At 36.2% G+C, this 20,144-nt stretch overlaps 1 protein-coding gene across 9 annotated transcripts in view; it reads left to right on the top strand.

Annotated features, from left to right (window-relative positions):
* The window catches only part of psd3l (pleckstrin and Sec7 domain containing 3, like), a 538,648-nt gene that overhangs the window by 160,384 nt on the left and 358,120 nt on the right, over positions 1–20,144 (top strand). The window lies entirely within an intron of this gene.

Below are 20,144 nucleotides of genomic sequence, written 5' to 3'. Positions count from 1 at the left end.
CCATATATCCAAAAGTTGCATTTCTTGCATCGATTTAATTATAAATTTGGTTACTTTGTTCTTTCTGTTAATTTTTTTCCCAGTTTTATCCATATTTGAATCCAAATTAAGGTTGAAATCCCCTCCTATTAATATGTTCCCTTGCGTATCTGCTATCTTCAAAAAATATCTTGCATAAACTTTTGATCTTCTTCGTTAGGTGAATATACATTGAGTAGATTCCAAAACTCCGAATATATCTGACATTTTATCATTACATATCTCCCTGCTGGATCTATTATTTTCTCTTCTATTTTAATTGGTACATTTTTACTGATTAATATAGCTACTCCTCTTGCTTTTGAATTATACGACGCTGCTGTTACATGTCCTACCCAATCTCTCTTTAATTTCGTGTGCTCCAATTCAGTTAAATGTGTTTCTTGCACAAATGCTATATCAATTTTTTCTTTTTTCAGTAAATTTAGCAGTTTCTTCCTTTTGATTTGGTTATGTATTCCGTTAATATTTAAAGTCATATAGTTCAACATAGCCATTTCATACTTTGTTTATCTTCCCTTTCCGTTTCCTCATCATCACCTTTCCTTCTTATCCATTTCTGCTTTCTTGTTTTGAACACTTTATAAGACAACATTTCTAAAACATCAAATATTTTCCTTATTCTCCTATTTAAAACTTCTTTAACCCCATTCTCCCCTCCCCCTCCTGAGTTGCCCTTTATCCCTTGTCGGGCAACCACATCTCCCCTCTCCATTTGGATTTGCGAATTCACTCGCAAAAGTCAACTGATTTTGCAGTGACCGTAACTCCTCCCCACCCAGCCCCCCCGGAAAAGATTTCAATTTTCATATATAACAAAGGTCACTCTTTTAATTCCCTCCTTATTCCCTCTGTTGCCTTTCATTCCCTTATTAATTCTTATCTATACTCTATATATTTTCCTCTAAATATGGATATATTCATGTATACACACATATACATACACATCCAAATATATATATATATATATATATACACCCATATACACACATACATATAATTCGTGGTCATTTTTACTCTCATTACATGTCTTCATCTCTCTGCTTGTTTTGCAGTTGTTCTGCAAATTTTCGTGCTTCCTCTTGATCCGAGAATAGTCTGTTTTGTTGCCCTGGAATAACTATTTTAAGTACTGCTGGGTACTTTAACATAAATTTATATCCTTTTTTCCATAAGATCATTTTTGCTGTATTGAACTCCTTCCTCTTCTTCAGGAGTTCAAAACTTATGTCTGGATAGAAAAAAAAATTTTGACCTTTGTATTCCAGTGGCATTTTGTCTTCTCTTATTTTCTTCATTGCTTTCTCCAATATATTTTCTCTTGTTGTATATCTTAAAAATTTTACTAAAATGGATCTTGGTTTTTGCTGCGGTTGTGGTTTCAGGGCTAATGTTCTATGTGCCCTCTCTATTTCCATTTCTTCCTGTAATTCTGGTCTTTTTACGACTCTGGGGATCCAATCTTTTATAAATTCTCTCATATTCTTGCCTTCTTCATCTTCCTTAAGGCCCACTATCTTTATATTATTTCTTCTATTATAGTTTTCCATTATATCTATCTTCTGAGCTAACAGCTCATGTGCTTCTTTAACTTTTTATTAGATTCTTCTAATTTCTCTTTTAAGTCCTCTCCTTCCATTTCTACGATTATTTCTTGTTTTTCCCCATTATCCACTCTTTTTCCTATCTCTGATATGACCATTTCTATTTTATTCATTTTTTCTTCTGCATTCTTAATTCTTCTTTTTATCTCATTAAATTCTTGTAATTGCCATTCTTTCACTGATTCCATAAATTCTTTAAAAAAACTATATACATTGTCTTGCCTTTCTCTTCTTCTTCCATTTCTTTCTGTTCTTCTTCTTCTTCCTCTGGGTTGACCATCTGTTGTTTCCTTGTTTTCTTTTTACCTTCTTCTTTCTTGTTGTTGTTATTTTCCATGTTCTGCATCTGCTGCTGTGTTGCAGGTGTCTCTCTCAGCTGTGGAGATCGACTCCGCAGCTGGTCCCCCCTCCCGTCAGTGTGTTTTTTTTTCATGCGCGGTTGCACACTTTTACTCGTCTCTCGAGCCATTTTTGTAGTCCTGAGCCCGGGACTTCCGGGCTCCGTGAGCCCGAGGCTCCGCAGCGGGCCTCTTCGGACAGGTAAGGCCTTCACCTTCTTATTCCGACGTTCTTTCTTCTTCTCTTCTTCCCGTTGTTTTCGACTTTTCTCTCTTCGCTGCCATTTTCTTCTCACCTTTATTTTTACTTTGTTTTAAATTTTAATCTTGTACCTTTGTGTTTTGTGCAGTTTTTTTTAACTTTTCCGGAGAGGGCTGGAATTCCCTGACCGGCCACTACTCCATCATGTGACTCCTCAGTACTTGATTGTATTGATGTGAATGATGTATTTCTGGCTGGGGGGTGTGGATAGCATTGAAATATTTGATAGTCTTCTGCCATTAATGGGGTTTACCACACCCAGTTTTTTAGGGCGTTATTATCTTTGGGTAGTTTTTTTTTGGGGGGATAATTAAAAATTTTTATATATACTTTTAAAAAAAATATTTAGGGGAGGGAGAGTGGTTTTAATTTATGTCTGATTTGAAATTTGCAACTTTTAATGTTCAGGGGTTAAATAATCCGATTAAGTATAAGCGAGTTTTGGCTTATATCAAGAAAATGAAAATTGATGTTGCCTTTTTACAAGAAACACATTTGACTGAAAAAGAACATTTGAAATTGAAGAGAGATTGGGTTGGACATGTGTTTTTTTTCTTCATTTAATTCTAAGGCAAGAGGTGTAGCAATTTTAATTCATAAGAATTTGTCTTTTGAGTTGCAAACTATGGAAGGGAATGCTGGAAGGGTTTTAAAGGTGAATTGTAAAATTTCTACTGAACTTGGCCTTTGCTTAATGTTTATGCACCTAATGTGGACAATGAGTGTTTTATTTCGGATGCTTTTTTGTTATTGAATCAAGCTAATGAAAATATTTTAGTTGGGGGAGATTTTAATTGTGTCTTGGATCCTTTGTTGGATAGATCCCCAAAAAGTATAAAGAAATCAAAGATGGCGATACAAATTGGGGCCTTAACAAAGGATTTAAATTTGGTGGATATTGGGAGAAGAGTTAATCCTACAGAGAAGGATTTTTCTTTCTACTCGTCTTGACATGATTCATTTTCTAGAATAGATTTTTTTTAGTATTGGCACATTTACAAGGAAGGGTATTACAGGCAGAATATAAAAGCAGGGTTATATCAGATCATTCTTTATTATTTTTTTCTTATGTAAGTTCAGAAGTGGTACGCTCATCTTATAGATGGAGATTTAACACAATGTTGTTGTAAAAACCAGAGTTCGTTATCTTTGTTAAAGAACAGATTACTTTTTTTTGTCTGAAAATGCTAATTCAGTAAAAAGTCATTTTGTGTTATGGGATGCGTTAAAAGCTTCTTTAAGAGGACAGATTATTAGCTATACCACTAAAGTTAAGAAGCAGTATATGGCAGAAAGTTTAGAATTAGAAAAGCAAATTGATGAATTGGAGAAGGAATTTCAGAAGGAAATGACAGAAGATAAAAAAAAGTGGCTTTGACTAAATTGAAATTGTGTTATAATACGTTGCAGACTTATCAATTTGAATGTTTAATTAATTGATCTAAGCAGCGTTACTATGAGTTGGGTGAGAGGGCAGATAAGGTACCTGCATGGCAGTTAAAGAAGGAACAGGTTTCACAGATTATTAATGCTGTTGAAAAAGAATTCAGCAGTTACCTATAAACCTCTGGAAATTAATGATGAGTTTTATTCATTTTATAAAACTTATATACTTCTGAGGGGAAACAGGAGAGTGGTTCTATTGATTCTTATTTATCTGTTAACGTTATCAGCATTAGAAGAGGAGGATGTTATGGATCTGGAAGCTCCATTTACAGAATTAGAGATTAAAGTGGCCATGTTGGAAATGCCCAATGGGAAGTCACCAGGTGACGACGGGTTTTCGGTGGAATTTTATAAAACATTTTATGAAGATTTATCTTTGGTGTTTGAGGAGATATTACAACAAATGACTGAACAGCATGAGCTACCAGAATCTTGCTTTAGTGCTTTAATTACTGTAATCCTGATAAAAGATAGAGACCCGTTGAAAGTGTCTTCATATAGACCTATTTCTTTATTGAATGTTGATTATAAAATTATAGCAAAAGTGTTAGCAAATCAACTTGCTAAGTATTTACCTAAATTGATACATGTTGATCAAACAGGTTTTTATTAAAAATAGAAATGCTTCAGATAATATTCTTCGATTGATTAGTTTGGTCAATGCATATCGAGAGCCGCCCAACCATCCAATGGTGGTTGCGCTTGACGTGGAAAAAGCCTTTGTTAGGGTCGAATGGGATTTTTTATTTAAAGTATTGGAGAAGTTTAAATTTGACCCTTTTTTTATTGGTTGGGTTAAAGCTTTATATACAAACCCACTAGGGTGGTGACAAATGGTCAAGTTTCATCATCATTTAAATTGACATGTTCAACTCGACAAGGTTGTCCATTGTCACCAGCTCTGTTTGCATTGGCTATTGAACCGTTAGCTCAAACAATAAGGCAGAATGAACAGATAAGAGGGATGAGAGTTATGGATGAAGAGTATAAGATTAATTTATTTGCAGATGATGTTTTGATACATTTAACAAACCCAGAACAATCATTGCCACATTTGCAGGAATGTTTATTACAATATGGAACATTATCTGGATATAAAGTTAACTGGAATAGGAGTGAAATTTTGCCAGTCGGAGAAGGAGATTATTCAGAGTATAAAAATATTATAAAACTGAAATGGTCTGATAAAATTAAATATTTAGGAATAATTGTAAATACTGAGTATCAATCTTTATACATTAAATTATGTTCCATTATTAAAAAAGATTGAAGCAGATTTAATTAAGTGGTAAGATCTTCCGTTAACTTTAATTGGTTGAGTTAACTGTATTAAGATGAATATTTTTCCTCGTATTCAATATTTATTTCAATCAATACCATGTTCTCTTTCAAAGAGTTTCTTTCAGGATTTAAATAAAGTTACGAGAGATTTTTTATGGAAAGTTAAACTACCACGGATAGCATTATATAAACTTACTTGGAAGTATGCATTAGGTGGGCTTCAATTACCTCATTTTCAAAATTATTATGAAGCAGCCCAGTTGAAATTTATTAGTAGACTGATGGATTTGGATCATCCCACGAGTTGGGCTAAAGTTGTGTGGCTTGTATTTCTGAAGTCAAGGTCTATCAATTTATACTTCGATGGAATGTAAATTTGTTGAGGGAATATAATATGCCAATATTAAAACATCTATTAAATCTATGATTTAAAAAAAGATTTTAGGATCAAAAGGTAAATTGTTAATTTTACTCCATTATCTAATTTCTTTTTCAATGTTTAATAGTCTTTTAAAAAGTTGGGATTCTAAGGGTATAAAAACATTACAGGATTGTTTTGTAAGGACAGTTTCTTTCTTTTAATCATTTGAAAGAGCATTTTGGTATTGCTGAAAATTCTTTATTTGTTTATTATCAACTTCGAGCTTTGGTGAAAAATATGTATGGTAGAGAGATGATTTTACCTGTATTGACGGAATATGAATCTTTGATTTCTTCTATACCAAATAGGGGTTATATTTCTGTTATGTACCAAGTATTACAAGACAATATGGATAAGCCGGAATGGGAGAAGTCTAAGCTTAAATGGAAAAATAATTTAGCTTTTGATTTTCCTGAAGACAACTGGGCAGATATGTGTCATGATATGTTACTAAATTGACGAATGTGCGGTATGGAATGGTTAATTATAACTTTCTATATCAGTTGTATTTAATTTCAGAGAAATTGAAACAATATGATTTTAGTAATTCAGATTCTTGTTTTAGATGTGTATGTACTGAAACTTTTTTACATGCTGTTTGGTCTTGTGTGCATGTACAACCATTCTGGGATGAAATTAAGTTAATTTTGAAAAAAATTATATAGTTTTGTTACCATTAGATCCATATTTTTTTAATGATTCCTTTAAAGGGATTAAGGTTGGATAAATTTCCAATTGCATTTATATATTTAGCATTGTCTGTAGCTCAAAAACGTGTAGCAAGTACATGGAAAAATAATAAAGTGATTAATATAATGCGATGGCATAATGAATCGAAAGCTTGTATTGTTATGGGAAAAATTACATATAATCTGCATGACAATTATTCTTTTTTTTGTTAATAAGTGGTTACCATATTTAGAATATATGCATTTAGATATATTTTTATTTATTATATACTTTTAGTTTCTGTTTATATATTTTTAGCTCTTCTTAAGATAGGGTGGGAGGATGGTTGGGGATTTGATTTAATTTTTTGTGTTTTTCTTTCTTTTTGTTTTCTTAATTTAATTTATTTATATATTTTTAAAATATATATATTCATATAAAATTCTCTTTATGGAATGTATTCTGTATTACTATTAATGATTCTTCAAATAAATAAAGTTTAATTAAAAAAAAAGACGGGAAGGTGTGGTGTTTGGAGTCTTCAATATTAACTCCAATCCCCGTGGCAGCAAGCTAAACAGAAGCAAGGAAACCTCCTGATTACACTGCTAATCTTCTCTCTGATGATAAATCAGCACTACTCATCTATGTTATGCAGCACTTGAAATAAAAAGTTAGAAAGTAGTTGGGTAGGGGGGGGGGGGGGCTCAAATATCTGCCAAAGAGACTGGCTAATTGACAACTTTACTGACTGATTGGGTCCTGAAAGAGTTTGTACCTGACTGCATCTGCATCACGTAGTAAGTAAATTTATCCTCCCCAATTTACTTGTCCATAATCACCAGACAGAACTTGTGGAGAAAAAGTCCTGTTTTCTCCATCATGTGTCACACCTTAGTGGAATGGAACAGAATTGATTTGGGTCCTCAAAATAGGGCACCTGAAGGAGCTGTGGATCAGCATCAATGTATTCCATCAATCTTTACCGCCTTGTGACCGGACCTATCCCTCAGTCCACTCTCACATTCATGTCAGTGATTAAATGTGTTTCAATAAGGAGTCCAACTAGCATCAACAATGAACCGACAAATGAGTTGCCAACCTGCCACACACTTGCTGAAAAGCAAATCAGCATATGTTAGATTGCAGCAACTGGTAGTCAAAGTTCAGCTGAGCTGCCACGTCCAGTTCTCATTGGTGGTGGACATTGGGAGGAGGAGTCTCCAAGAGCATCCAGGTCCTCAGTAACAAGGGGCCTAACATGTGGATGCTCAAGATCAGGTTGAATTAATCCTAAGAAAGTCTAAATTCACCTCAGCTCTTGACATGGGAGCTCTACCATTGCAGTACCCAGTCTCCAGCTACTATGTGAAATCTAGAAACTGCTGATAGCATTATAAATAGAAAAGACTATGAGACTAATACTTCCAAAGCTGGCTGAACCTCTATCCAAGTTGTCCCAATACAGTGGCAACACTGACATTTACCTGATAATGTGGAAAATGGCCATGACAAATGCTGTTCACAGAAGAAGCACAAATCCAGTCTGGGTGATTTCTATTCGATCAGTCCAAACTCATCATTAGCTTGGTAATGGAAAATGTCAGTGACAGTGCAGTCAGGATGAACTTGCCCAGTACTAACCTACTTATCAGTTTAGTTTCAGAAGGAGCAGTTGATTCTGGACCTCACCCTCACCTTGGTCCAAATGTGAATGAAAGAGCTAAAATCCGGAAGTGAGTGACAACCCTCAACATCTATCTAATATTCAACTGACTATGGTTCGAGGGAAAGTAAAGTCAGCTGACTGACTTGGTTGCTGGAGGTCAAATATCTCAACCCCAGGACATCATTAAAAGACGTTTCTTCCCTCAGCTACCACTGAGCAACCACCACAAATTGTACTACCTGCCATTACTTACCTTGGCTACTTTGATAGCACCTCCTAAGTGTACCCTCCAGGATATTCCAGCAGCATATACAGGAGATGCACGAGAACACCACCATCTGTAGATTCCCTTCCACTTCTCTGCGCTAAGGAGAACAATGTCAATGAATGGTATTCCTTATCATTCAGAGGGCATGCTGAGCTATTTACTGGGAATCTAGACAGGGCAGGTCATAGCGGTGGTGGCTGAGGCTCACCCAGGTAACCTATGTTTTGGGTGGCGTGGGGGCAGGGACTATGAACAGAAGTAGGTGAGAAATCTCAGAGTGCATACCTGCAGGAGAAACTGAGATTCAAAGCACTCAGAACTTTTAAATGTCATCTAACAAGACTGCCCTGGAGAGTCAATTCATTGCAAAGTCAGCAAGGAAAAGCCATCTGTTTGGAGCTAATCAATGTGGATGTAGTTATATATTCTCCTGGGATCCACAAGAATGAGTATCGATTTAAACACTGATGCAGGAGAAATTCAGTTAAAGGTTGATGTAAGACTCTGAGGTACTAATTTCAGGAAGATAAACAGTTGTGCTTGCATTGGCATCTCACTTATTTGATGATAAAATTAATTTTGGCTTTATTTTGATGAGGTCATCCTTAACACTTTCAGTATCTCACAGCTTTCAGATGTCCATGGGAGCAAGAGGTCCCATTGTAGAGGAAATAGATAATTTGTGTGCTTCTCTGAAAGCTTCCCAGGCTGTGTGTTGATGGATTCTGCCTGAGAATGATAACCCAGAACACCCAAGAGAAGAAAGCATGTTTGTTCACAGGATTTCACATTCAGATACAAATTTATTGTCAGAATATATGTACATAACATCACATACAACCCTGAGCTTATTTTTTCCTGCAGGCGAAGCAGAATTACCACACTTAACGTACACCTGTAAACAATTAAAGAAATGCAAACAATCTGTGCCACACAGAGAAATAAATCAATAAAGTGCGAAAGTAAGGGTCCTTAAATAAGATTGAGATTGTTGTTGAGGAGTCTGATGGTAGAGGGGTAGCAACTATTCCTGAATCTGGTGCTTTGAGTCTTGTGGCACCTATACCTCTTTCCTGACAGTAGCAGCGAGAACAGAGCGTGTGCTGGGTGGTGATGATTGCTGCTGCTCTCCGACGGCAGCGTTCCCTGTAGATCAGTGGTTTTCAACCTTTTTCTTTCCACTTGCATACCACTTTAAGTATTCCCCAAGCCATATGTGCCCTGTGATTGGTAAGGGATTGCTTAAGGTGGTATATGAGTGGATTGAGAATCACTGCTCTAGACCCAATTGTTACTGAAATATTTTGCCTGAGAAAAATTGTCATTGGCCCATTTCCTTTGGAGTTAGGAAACCGTCCATGTAACGGGTCAATTAGGTACGATTAAAACGGTGGTTTTCAAACTTTTTATTTCCACCCACAAACCATCTTAAGCAATCCCTTACTAATCACAGAGCACCTATGGGATAGGGAATACTTAAAGGGGTATGTGAATGGAAAGAAAAAAGTTGAGAGCCACTGCTGTAGATGTTCTCAGGATGGGGAGGGTTTACCCCTGATGTTCTGGGCTGTGTCCACCACCTTTTGAAGGGTTTTTCACTCAGGGGTATTGTTCTCCCCATACCAAATCATGATACAGCCAGTCAGCACACTTTCCACCACACACCTGTTGCAATTTGCCAGGTTGTCTGGTATTATACCAAACCTCTGCAAACTCCTGAGGAAGTAGAGTTGCTGTTGTGCTGTCTTCACGATGCCATTAGTGTGTTGGGTCCAGGAAAGATCCTCCGAGAACTTAAATTTGCTCACCTTCTCTACCTCTGATCCCCCAATAATCACTGGAATGTACACATCTGGTTTTCCCTTCCTCAAGTCAACAATCAACCCCATGGTTGTGGCGACCCTATCTGCAGCACTTTGGTGCACAGATGTAATTATACCCTTTGACATAAAGTAAATAAAACATCCGTGGCAGTAGTGGAATGCTAGAGATCAGTGAAGTGGGTCGAGGCACAGGCAATGCACTCTTGTATTTTGTTCCTCATCTTTTTAGTTTAGGTTTCTTTTGGTTCTTCTTAAATTCCCTTAAAGGTCTTTGTATTTAACAATATTTTGTTCTTTGTATTTGTTTAATTTATATAATCTTTTCTTTTTGTATTCAGGTATGGGAGGGAGGGGAAAGGGGTAAAATAGAAAAAAATGTATTGTTTATTTGGATTTATATGAGTGTTATATGGCGAGCTCTCCACTGGCCACCGTGACAGAGGTGCACCAAAGAAAAGGTACAAGGACTGCCTAAAGAAATCTCTTGGTGCCTGCCACATTGACCACCGCCAGTGGGCTGATATCGCCTCAAACCGTGCATCTTGGCGCCTCACAGTTTGGCAGGCAGCAACCTCCTTTGAAGAAGACCGCAGAGCCTACCTCACTGACAAAAGGCAAAGGAGGAAAAACCCAACCCCAACCCACCAATTTTCCCCTGCAACCGCTGCAATCGTGTCTGCCTGTCCCGCATCGGACTTGTCAGCCACAAACGAGCCTGCAGCTGACGTGGACTTTTTACCCCCTCCATAAATCTTCGTCTGCGAAGCCAAGCCAAAGATATGAGTGTTATAAAATCAAAAATAAAATATTCAGAAAAAACATAATCTTGTTGGTTTGGATGACATTGAGTGCGAGGTTGTTGTTGGTGCACTATTCAGCCAAGTTTTCAACGTCGCTCCTGTATGCGGTCTCATCGCCCTTTTTTTTATACAACCCGCTACTGTGGTATCATCACTGAATTTGTAGATGATATAATTGTCATGCTGAGCCACACAGTCGTAGGTGTCAAGTGAGTAGAACAGGGGGTTAAGAACGCAGCTCTGTGGTGTTCCCGTTCTGGTGGAGATTGTGGAGGAGATGTTCTTACCAATCCTCACTGATTGTGTTCTGGAGGTGAGAAAATCCAGGATCCAATTACACAATGCTGTGTTGAATCCCAGGTAGAGGTGCGCGTGTTGGTTAATTTTGAGGGGATGATGCTGTTAAATACCAAACTGTAGTCAATAAGGAACATCCTGTTGAATGCATCTTTGCTGTCCAGGAGTTCCAGTGCTTTGTGTAGAACCAGTGAGATGGCAAGCGCCAAAGACCTGTTGCTACAATAGGTGAATTGGAACATTTCAATGTCACTGCTCAGACAGGAGCTGATGGGCTTCAACAGCAGCCTTTCAAAACACTTCTTCACTTTTGATGCGAGTGCCACTGGTCGATAGATATTTTGGCAGGTTACCACACTCTTCTTGGGCACCGGTAAGACTCACACCTGTTTGAAACAGATGGGTACCATGCCCTGCCTGAGTGTGATGTTCAGAATATCCGTGAATACATTAATAATTTGGTCAGCACAGATTTTTAATACTTGGCCGTGTTCTCTATCCACACTGGATGCTTTCCTTGGATTCACTCTCCAAATGTTATCCTGGGTTAGGAAGAGGAGAGGGTCGTCAGGGGACATGGGAGCACACAGTGGTGGTTCTTCCTTGTTCTTATGGTCAAATCAGGTGTAGAAGGCATTAAGTTAATCTGGGAGTGAATCTTTGCTGTCAGCTACTGCATGGAGTTTGAGCTTTTAGCAGGTTATGTCAGTTAGACCCTGCCACAGCTGTCGGACATCCTTTATTGTTTCCATTTTCATCCGGAAACTCCACTTTGCCCTGGAGATGGCTTTCTGCGACTTATAACTGATCCTTCTATAGTGATCTGGATCTTTGAACTTAAATGCCTGTGATCTGGCTCCAGTAGGTTCCAGATTTCATTATTCATTCAGGGCTTCTGATTGGGGAAAACCCTGAACAATTCTGTGTGGGCACCCTCATCCACAGCTGCTTTGATAAAGTCTGTAACAGCACTGGTGTAATTATTCAGATCCTCAGCCACATCCTTGAACACCGCTCAATCCGTTAACTCGAAGGAGTGCTGTATCTATTCTTCAGCCTCCTACGACCACCATCGAGCTGTCCTGATCGCTGGAGCCTCTCTCTTTAGGCTCTGTATTTTTGAAGGCAGAAAGAGCACAGCCAGGCAATCCGACTTTCTAAAGTGCAGTCTCGGGAGATACGGTAGGTCTTCCTTATCTTGGTGTAGCTGTTATCGAGTGCGCTGGGATCTCTGGTTGCAGCAGGTTACATGCTGGTGGTAGTTCAGCAGGATTTTCTTGAGGCAGGCGTGTTTAAAGTCATGCATTAGGGTGGGGCATCTCTTATTTAATGGCTATATCATGCAGGTCTGCAAGTGCAACTTTGTAATCAGCATTGGGAGGGATATGAACTCAGAGGAGAATCACTGATGAGAACTCTCGGGGTAGATAGGAAGGTCTGTATTTAATCAAGATTTGCTCTAAGGCAGTAGAGTAGGAGATTGACATAACCCCAATGCCCATGCACCACCTAGTATTAACAAAAAAGCATATATCGCCCCCCCTCTCCTTTTTCCAGAATCTGAGTTCTGATCCAGTGAAACCCTTTGGTTGATTTCAAAGCAATACCGGGCTGCTGGTATGGTTGAAATCTGTTGCAGCCTCTAAGCATGATTGTTTACGTGAGAACGGACATGGTGCAGGGGATGAAGTTGTAGAGAGTTGGGAAGGTGAGCAAAGTACAGGTTGAAATCAGTAAGGATAGAATTTTGGGTGAGAGTTTTTTTCACACTTTCACAGTGTGATGAATGGAAAGGATTACATTGGCAAATGTTAGAATCTTGGAATCTTTTCACAGGGATGGGTGTAACCTTATAAGAAGTATCCTAATACTGGTCAGTCAATCAGGGAAGATTGCTCAGGTTCCTCCTTGATAGAGCGGTCATGTTCTGAGGTGCTTACTGGGGCTGATGGGGTGTCATTTTTTCTGATGAAGAAGCAACTTATAGTTGAAATTGTACTTTAGAAAAATGTGTAATTTTTAGTTGGTTTATGAGATGTATGGTTGATAAATAATTATCAGAATGAAATGCTTTAAAAAATATTTTTATTGTTTGTTATTAAATAGGAAAAAGTTGCTACAGAATTAGTATAAAAATTACAAAAATGATAATATGTAGAAATTCAGAAGAACAAACATAATGAGATACAATAGAACGTAACGAAAAAGTAAACAAAGTAAAAAGATAAATTCTAAACCCCTTCCCCCAAGCAAGGTTGAAGGCTGACATTTAAAAAAATTCAAGTGGCAGAATCTTGTGGAGAAACAGCACCATGCCAAAATTCCAAATCAACACGAAAGGTAGTCCATAAATGAGGCCAGATCATTTGGAATTTGGTATTTGAATCGATAGCAGCATCTAATTTTTTTCCAAGTTTAAACAAGCCATAATATCCCTTTGCCTTCGTGCATATACAGGTGAAATATCGTCTTTCCATTTAATCAAAATTGCACGTCTGGCCATTAATGAAGAAAAGGGTAAAATGTGACATTGAATTGAAGTTAGTATAACCTCATTATCATGAAGTATTCCCAAAAAAGCTAAAGCTTTAGATTCAACTTTTAAAATTTTTTTTTATTTTTCACACTATAAACCACATCGATCAAGATACATACATTTTTCTTTTCAAATATATACAGTGTCGTTTTATCCCCCCCCTTCCCATCCCACCCTCCCTACCTCCCCTCCCATTCATTTAAAGTTCAGAATCTAAGATACATTAAACCCGTCAAACAATGTTGTCACTCAATAAAAATAAACAAGAAATTCCACTGAGTCAATTCTTTTCATTTCCTTTTCCTTCTGTCATTTTAGGTGGTAGATGTCCCCGGTAGGTTTTCTCTATTGTGTTTCATGTATGGCTCCCATATTTGTTCAAATATTGTAATATTATTTCTTAAATTATATGTTATTTTTTCTAATGGAATACATTTATTCATTTCTATATACCATTGTTGTATTCTCAAGTTATCTTCTAATTTCCAGGCTGACATAATACATTTTTTTGCTACAGCTAGGGCTATCCTAACAAATCTTTTTTGTGCACCATCCAAATCAAGTCCAAATTCTTTGTTTTTTATGTTACTTAGGAGGAAGATCTCTGGGTTTTTTGGTATATTGCTTTTTGTGATTTTATTTAATATCTGGTTTAGATCTTCCCAAAATTTTTTCACTTTCTCACATGTCCAGATTGCATGAATTGTTGTTCCCATTTCCTTTTTACAGCGAAAACATCTGTCAGAAACTGTTGGGTCCCATTTATTTAACTTTTGAGGTGTAATATATAGCCTGTGTATCCAGTTATATTGTATCATACATAACCTCGTGTTTATTGTATTTCTCATAGTTCCAGAGCATAACTTCTCCCATGTTTCCTTCTTTATCTTTATGTTTAAATCTTGTTCCCATTTTTGTTTAGTTTTACCATTTGTTTCCTCATTCTCCTTTTCTTGCAGTTTAATATACATATTTGTGATAAATTTTTTGGTTATCATTGTGTCTGTAATCACATATTCAAAATTACTTCCCTCTGGTAACCTCAGACTGCTTCCCAATTTGTCCTTCAAGTAGATAGTATGCCAACACTGTATCGTGAGTTATATTATATTTATCCTTCATTTGTTCAAAGGATAATAATTTATTTCCTAAAAATCAATTTTCTATTCTTTTGATCCCTTTTTTCTCCCATTCTCTAAAGGAAAGGTTATCTATTGTAAAAGGGATTAGCTGATTTTGCGTCAGTATTAGTTTTGGTAATTGGTAATTTGTTTTATTCCTTTCTACATGAATCTTCTTCCAAATATTGAGCAGATGATGTAATACTGGAGAATTCCTACGTTGTACCAATTTTTCATCCCATTTATATAATATGTCTTCAGGTATCTTTTCCCCAATTTTATCTAGTTCTAATCTAGTCCAATCTGGCTTTTCCCTTGTTTGATAAAAATCTGATAGGTATCTTAATTTTTAAATAATAATTTTTAAAGTTTGGCAGTTGTAAGCCTCCTTGTTTATACCATTCTGTTAATTTATCTAGTGCTATCCTCGGTTTCCCCCTTTCCATAAAAATTTCCTTATTATTTTCTTTAAATCCTTGAAGAATTTCTCCGTCAAGTGTATTGGCAATGCCTGAAATAGGTATTGTATCCTTGGCAAAATGTTCATTTTAATACAGTTTATCCTTCCTATTAATGTTAGTGGTAAGTCTTTCCAATGCTCTAAGTCGTCCTGTAATTTTTGAGTTTATGTAGATGGATAATAATTGAATTTATATAGATGGCCGAGGTTTTTATTTATTTGTATACCTAGTATTGTATTGCTTGCATTTGCCATCTGAATGGTGATTCTTTCTTAAATTTTGAGAAATATGCATTATTCATTGGCATTGCTTCACTTTTATTTGCGTTAATCTTGTATCCCGACAATTCTCCATATTCCTTCAATTTCTTATGTAATTCTTTTATTGATAGTTCTGGTTCTGTTAAGTATACTATAACATCATCCGCAAATAAATTGATTTTATATTCCTTGTCTTTTATTTTTATCCCTTTTATATTATTTTCTGTTCTTATCCATTCTGCTAGTGTTTCTATAGCTAACGCGAACAATAAGGGTGATAGTGGGCATCCCTGCCTTGTTGATCTGCTTAAGTTAAATTGCTTTGATATATATCCATTTACTGTCACTTTCGTCAATGGCCCCTTATATAATGCTTTAATCCAATTAATATATTTCTCTGGTAAGCTGAATTTTTGTAGTACTTTGAATAAATAATTCCATTCTACTCTGTCAAAGGCCCTCTCTGCGTCTAAAGCAACCGCTACTGTTGGAGCTTTATTTCCTTCTACTGCATGAATTAAGTTAATAAATTTACAAATATTGTCTGTTGTTCGTGTTTTTTTAATAAATCCAGTTTGGTCTAGATTTACTATTTTTGTTACATAGTCGGCTAATCTGTTTGCTAATAGTTTAGCTATTATCTTATAATCTGTGTTAAGTAAAGATATTGGTCTATATGACGCTGGTGCGAGTGTATCTTTCCCTGTCTTTGGTATTACTGTAATTATTGCTGTTTTGCATGAATCTGGTAAACTTTGTGTTTTATCAATCTGGTTGTTTACTTCCAGGAGGGGAGGAATTAATAAATCTTTAAATGTTTTATAGAATTCTATTGGGAATCCATCCTCTCCTGGTGTTTTATTATTCGGTAGTTTTTTTTATTATCTCTTGTATTTCTACTATTCCAAATGGTTCTGTTAATTTATTTTGTTCCTCTATTTGTAATTTTGTTAGTTCAATTTTAGTTAAAAATTCATCTATTTTGCCTTCTTTCCCTTCGTTTTCAGTTTGGTATAATTGTTCATAGAATTCTCTGAAGTTTTCATTGATCTCCGTTGGATTATATGTGATTTGTTTGTCTTTTTCCTTGATGCCAATACCATTTTCTTAGCTTGTTCTGTCTTAAGCTGCCATGCTAGAATTTTGTGCGTTTTTTCCCCTAGTTCATAATATTTCTGTTTTGTCTTCATTATGTTCTTCTCCACCTTATATGTTTGTAGTGTTTCATATTTTATTTTTTTATCTGCCAATTCTCTTCTTTTAGTTGTGTCTTCCTTCATTGCTAATTCTTTTTCTATATTTACTATTTCCCTTTCCAACTGCTCTGTTTCCTGATTATAGTCCTTCTTCATCTTGGTTACATAACTTATTATTTGCCCTCTAATGAACGCTTTCATTGCATCCCATAGTATAAACTTATCTTGCACTGATTCCGTATTTATAGCAAAGTACATTTTAATTTGTCTTTCAATGAATTCTCTAAAATCCTGCCTTTTAAGTAGCATGGAGTTTAACCTCCATCTATACATTCTTGGAGAGATGTCCTCTAACTCTATTGTCAATATCAAGGGTGAATGGTCCGATAGTATTCTCGCTTTATATTCTGTTTTTCTTACTCTATCTTGCATACGAGCTGATAACAGAAATAGGTCTATTCTTGAGTATGTTTTATGTCTACCCGAATAATATAAATATTCCTTTTCATTTGGGTGTTGTTTCCTCCATATATCCAAAAGTTGCATTTCTTGCATCGATTTAATTATAAATTTGGTTACTTTGTTCTTTCTGTTAATTTTTTTCCCAGTTTTATCCATATTTGAATCCAAATTAAGGTTGAAATCCCCTCCTATTAATATGTTCCCTTGCGTGTCTGCTATCTTCAAAAAAATATCTTGCATAAACTTTTGATCTTCTTCGTTAGGTGAATATACATTGAGTAGATTCCAAAACTCTGAATATATCTGACATTTTATCATTACATATCTCCCTGCTGGATCTATTATTTCCTCTTCTATTTTAATTGGCACATTTTACTGATTAATATAGCTACTCCTCTTGCTTTTGAATTATACGACACTGCTGTTACATGTCCTACCCAATCTCTCTTTAATTTTGTGTGCTCCAATTCAGTTAAATGTGTTTCTTGCACAAATGCTATATCAATTTTTTCTTTTTTCAGTAAATTTAGCAGTTTCTTCCTTTTGATTTGGTTATGTATTCCGTTAATATTTAAAGTCATATAGTTCAACATAGCCATTTCATACTTTGTTTATCTTTCCTTTCCATTTCCTCATCATCACCTTTCCTTCTTATCCATTTCTGCTTTCTTGTTTTGAACACTTTATAAGACAACATTTCTAAAACATCAAATATTTTCCTTATTCTCCTATTTAAAACTTCTTTAACCCCATTCTCCCCTCCCCCTCCTGAGTTGCCCTTTATCCCTTGTCGGGCAACCACATCTCCCCTCTCCATTTGGATTTGCGAATTCACTCGCAAACGTCAACTGATTTTGCAGTGACCGTAACTCCTCCCCACCCAGCCCCCCCGGAAAAGATTTCAATTTTCATATATAACAAAGGTCACTCTTTTAATTCCCTCCTTATTCCCTCTATTCCCTTTCATTCCCTTATTAATTCTTATCTATACTCTATACATTTTCCTCTAAATATGGATATATTCATGTATACACACGTATACATACACATCCATATATATATATATATATATATATATATATATACACCCATATACACACATACATATAATTCGTGGTCATTTTTACTCTCATTACATGTCTTCATCTCTCTGCTTGTTTTGTAGTTGTTCTGCAAATTTTCGTGCTTCCTCTTGATCCGAGAATAGTCTGTTTTGTTGCCCTGGAATAACTATTTTAAGTACTGCTGGGTACTTTAACATAAATTTATATCCTTTTTTCCATAAGATCATTTTTGCTGTATTGAACTCCTTCCTCTTCTTCAGGAGTTCAAAACTTATGTCTGGATAGAAAAAAAATTTTTGACCTTTGTATTCCAGTGGCTTTTTGTCTTCTCTTATTTTCTTCATTGCTTTCTCCAATATATTTTCTCTTGTTGTATATCTTAAAAATTTTACTAAAATGGATCTTGGTTTTTGCTGCGGTTGTGGTTTCGGGGCTAATGTTCTATGTGCCCTCTCTATTTCCATTTCTTCCTGTAATTCTGGTCTTTCTAGGACCCTGGGGATCCAATCTTTTATAAATTCTCTCATATTCTTGCCTTCTTCATCTTCCTTAAGGCCCACTATCTTTATATTATTTCTTCTATTATAGTTTTCCATTATATCTATCTTCTGAGCTAACAGCTCATGTGCTTCTTTAACTTTTTATTAGATTCTTCTAATTTCTCTTTTAAGTCCTCTCCTTCCATTTCTACGATTATTTCTTGTTTTTCCCCATTATCCACTCTTTTTCCTATCTCTGATATGACCATTTCTATTTTATTCATTTTTTCTTCTGCATTCTCAATTCTTCTTTTTATCTCATTAAATTCTTGTAATTGCCATTCTTTCATTGATTCCATATATTCTTTAAAAAAACTATATACATTGTCTTGCCTTTCTCTTCTTCCATTTCTTTCTGTTCTTCTTCTTTTTCCTCTGGGTTGACCATCTGTTGTTTCCTTGTTTTCTTTTTACCTTCTTCTTTCTTGTTGTCATTATTTTCCATGTTCTGCACCTGCTGCTGTGTTGCAGGTGTCTCTCTCAGCTGTGGAGATCGACTCCGCAGCTGGTCCCCCCTCCCGTCAGTGTGTTTTTTTTCATGCGCGGTTGCGCACTTTTACTCGTCTCTCGAGCCATTTTTGTAGTCCCGAGCCCGGGACTTCCGGGCACCGTGAGCCCGAGGCTCCGCAGCGGGCCTCTTCGGACAGGTAAGGCCTTCACCTTCTTCTTCCGACGTTCTTTCTTCTTCTCTTCTTTTCGTTGTTTTCGACTTTTCTCTCTTCGCTGCCATTTTCTTCTCACCTTTATTTTTACTTTGTTTTAAATTTTAATCTTGTACCTTTGTGTTTTGTGCAGTTTTTTTTAACTTTTCCGGAGAGGGCTGGAATTCCCTGACCGGCCACTACTCCATCACGTGACTCCTCAGTACTTGATTGTATTGATGTGAATGATGTATTTCTGGCTGGGGGGGTGTGGATAGCATTTTTACTGATTAATATAGCTACTCCTCTAGCTTTTGAATTATATGACTTTGCTGTTACATGTCCTATCCAATCTCTCTTTAATTTCTTGTGCTCCATTTCAGTTAAATGTGTTTCTTGCACGAATGCTATATCAGTTTTTTCTTTTTTCAGTAACTTTAGCAGTTTCTTCCTTTTGATTTGGTTATGTATTCCATTAATATTTAAAGTCATACAGTTCAACGTAGCCATTTCATACTTTGTTTATCTTTCCTTTCCGTTTCCTCATCATCACCTTTCCTTCTTATCCATTTCTGCTTTCTTGTTTTGAACCCTTTATAAGACAACATTTCTAAAACATCAAACATTTCCTTTATTCCCCTATCTAAAATTTCTTTAACCCCACTATCCCCTCCCCTTCCTGTGTTTCCCTTTATCCCTTGTCGGGCAACCACATCTCCCCTCTCCATTTGGATTTGCGAATTCACTCGCAAGCGTCAACTGATTTCGCAGTGACTGTAACTCCTCCCCACCCAGCCCCCCCAGAAAAGATTTTAATTTTCATATATAACAAAGGTCACTCTCTTAATTCCCTCCGTACTTCCTCTCTTCCCTTTCTTTCCCTTATTAATTCTTATCTATACTCTATATATTTTCTCTTAAGTACGGATACACTCATGTACACACAT

This window comes from Narcine bancroftii, chromosome 3 (assembly GCF_036971445.1).
Source record: "Narcine bancroftii isolate sNarBan1 chromosome 3, sNarBan1.hap1, whole genome shotgun sequence".
Lineage (NCBI taxonomy): Eukaryota > Metazoa > Chordata > Chondrichthyes > Torpediniformes > Narcinidae > Narcine > Narcine bancroftii.
This window is presented reverse-complemented; position numbering and strand designations above follow the sequence as displayed.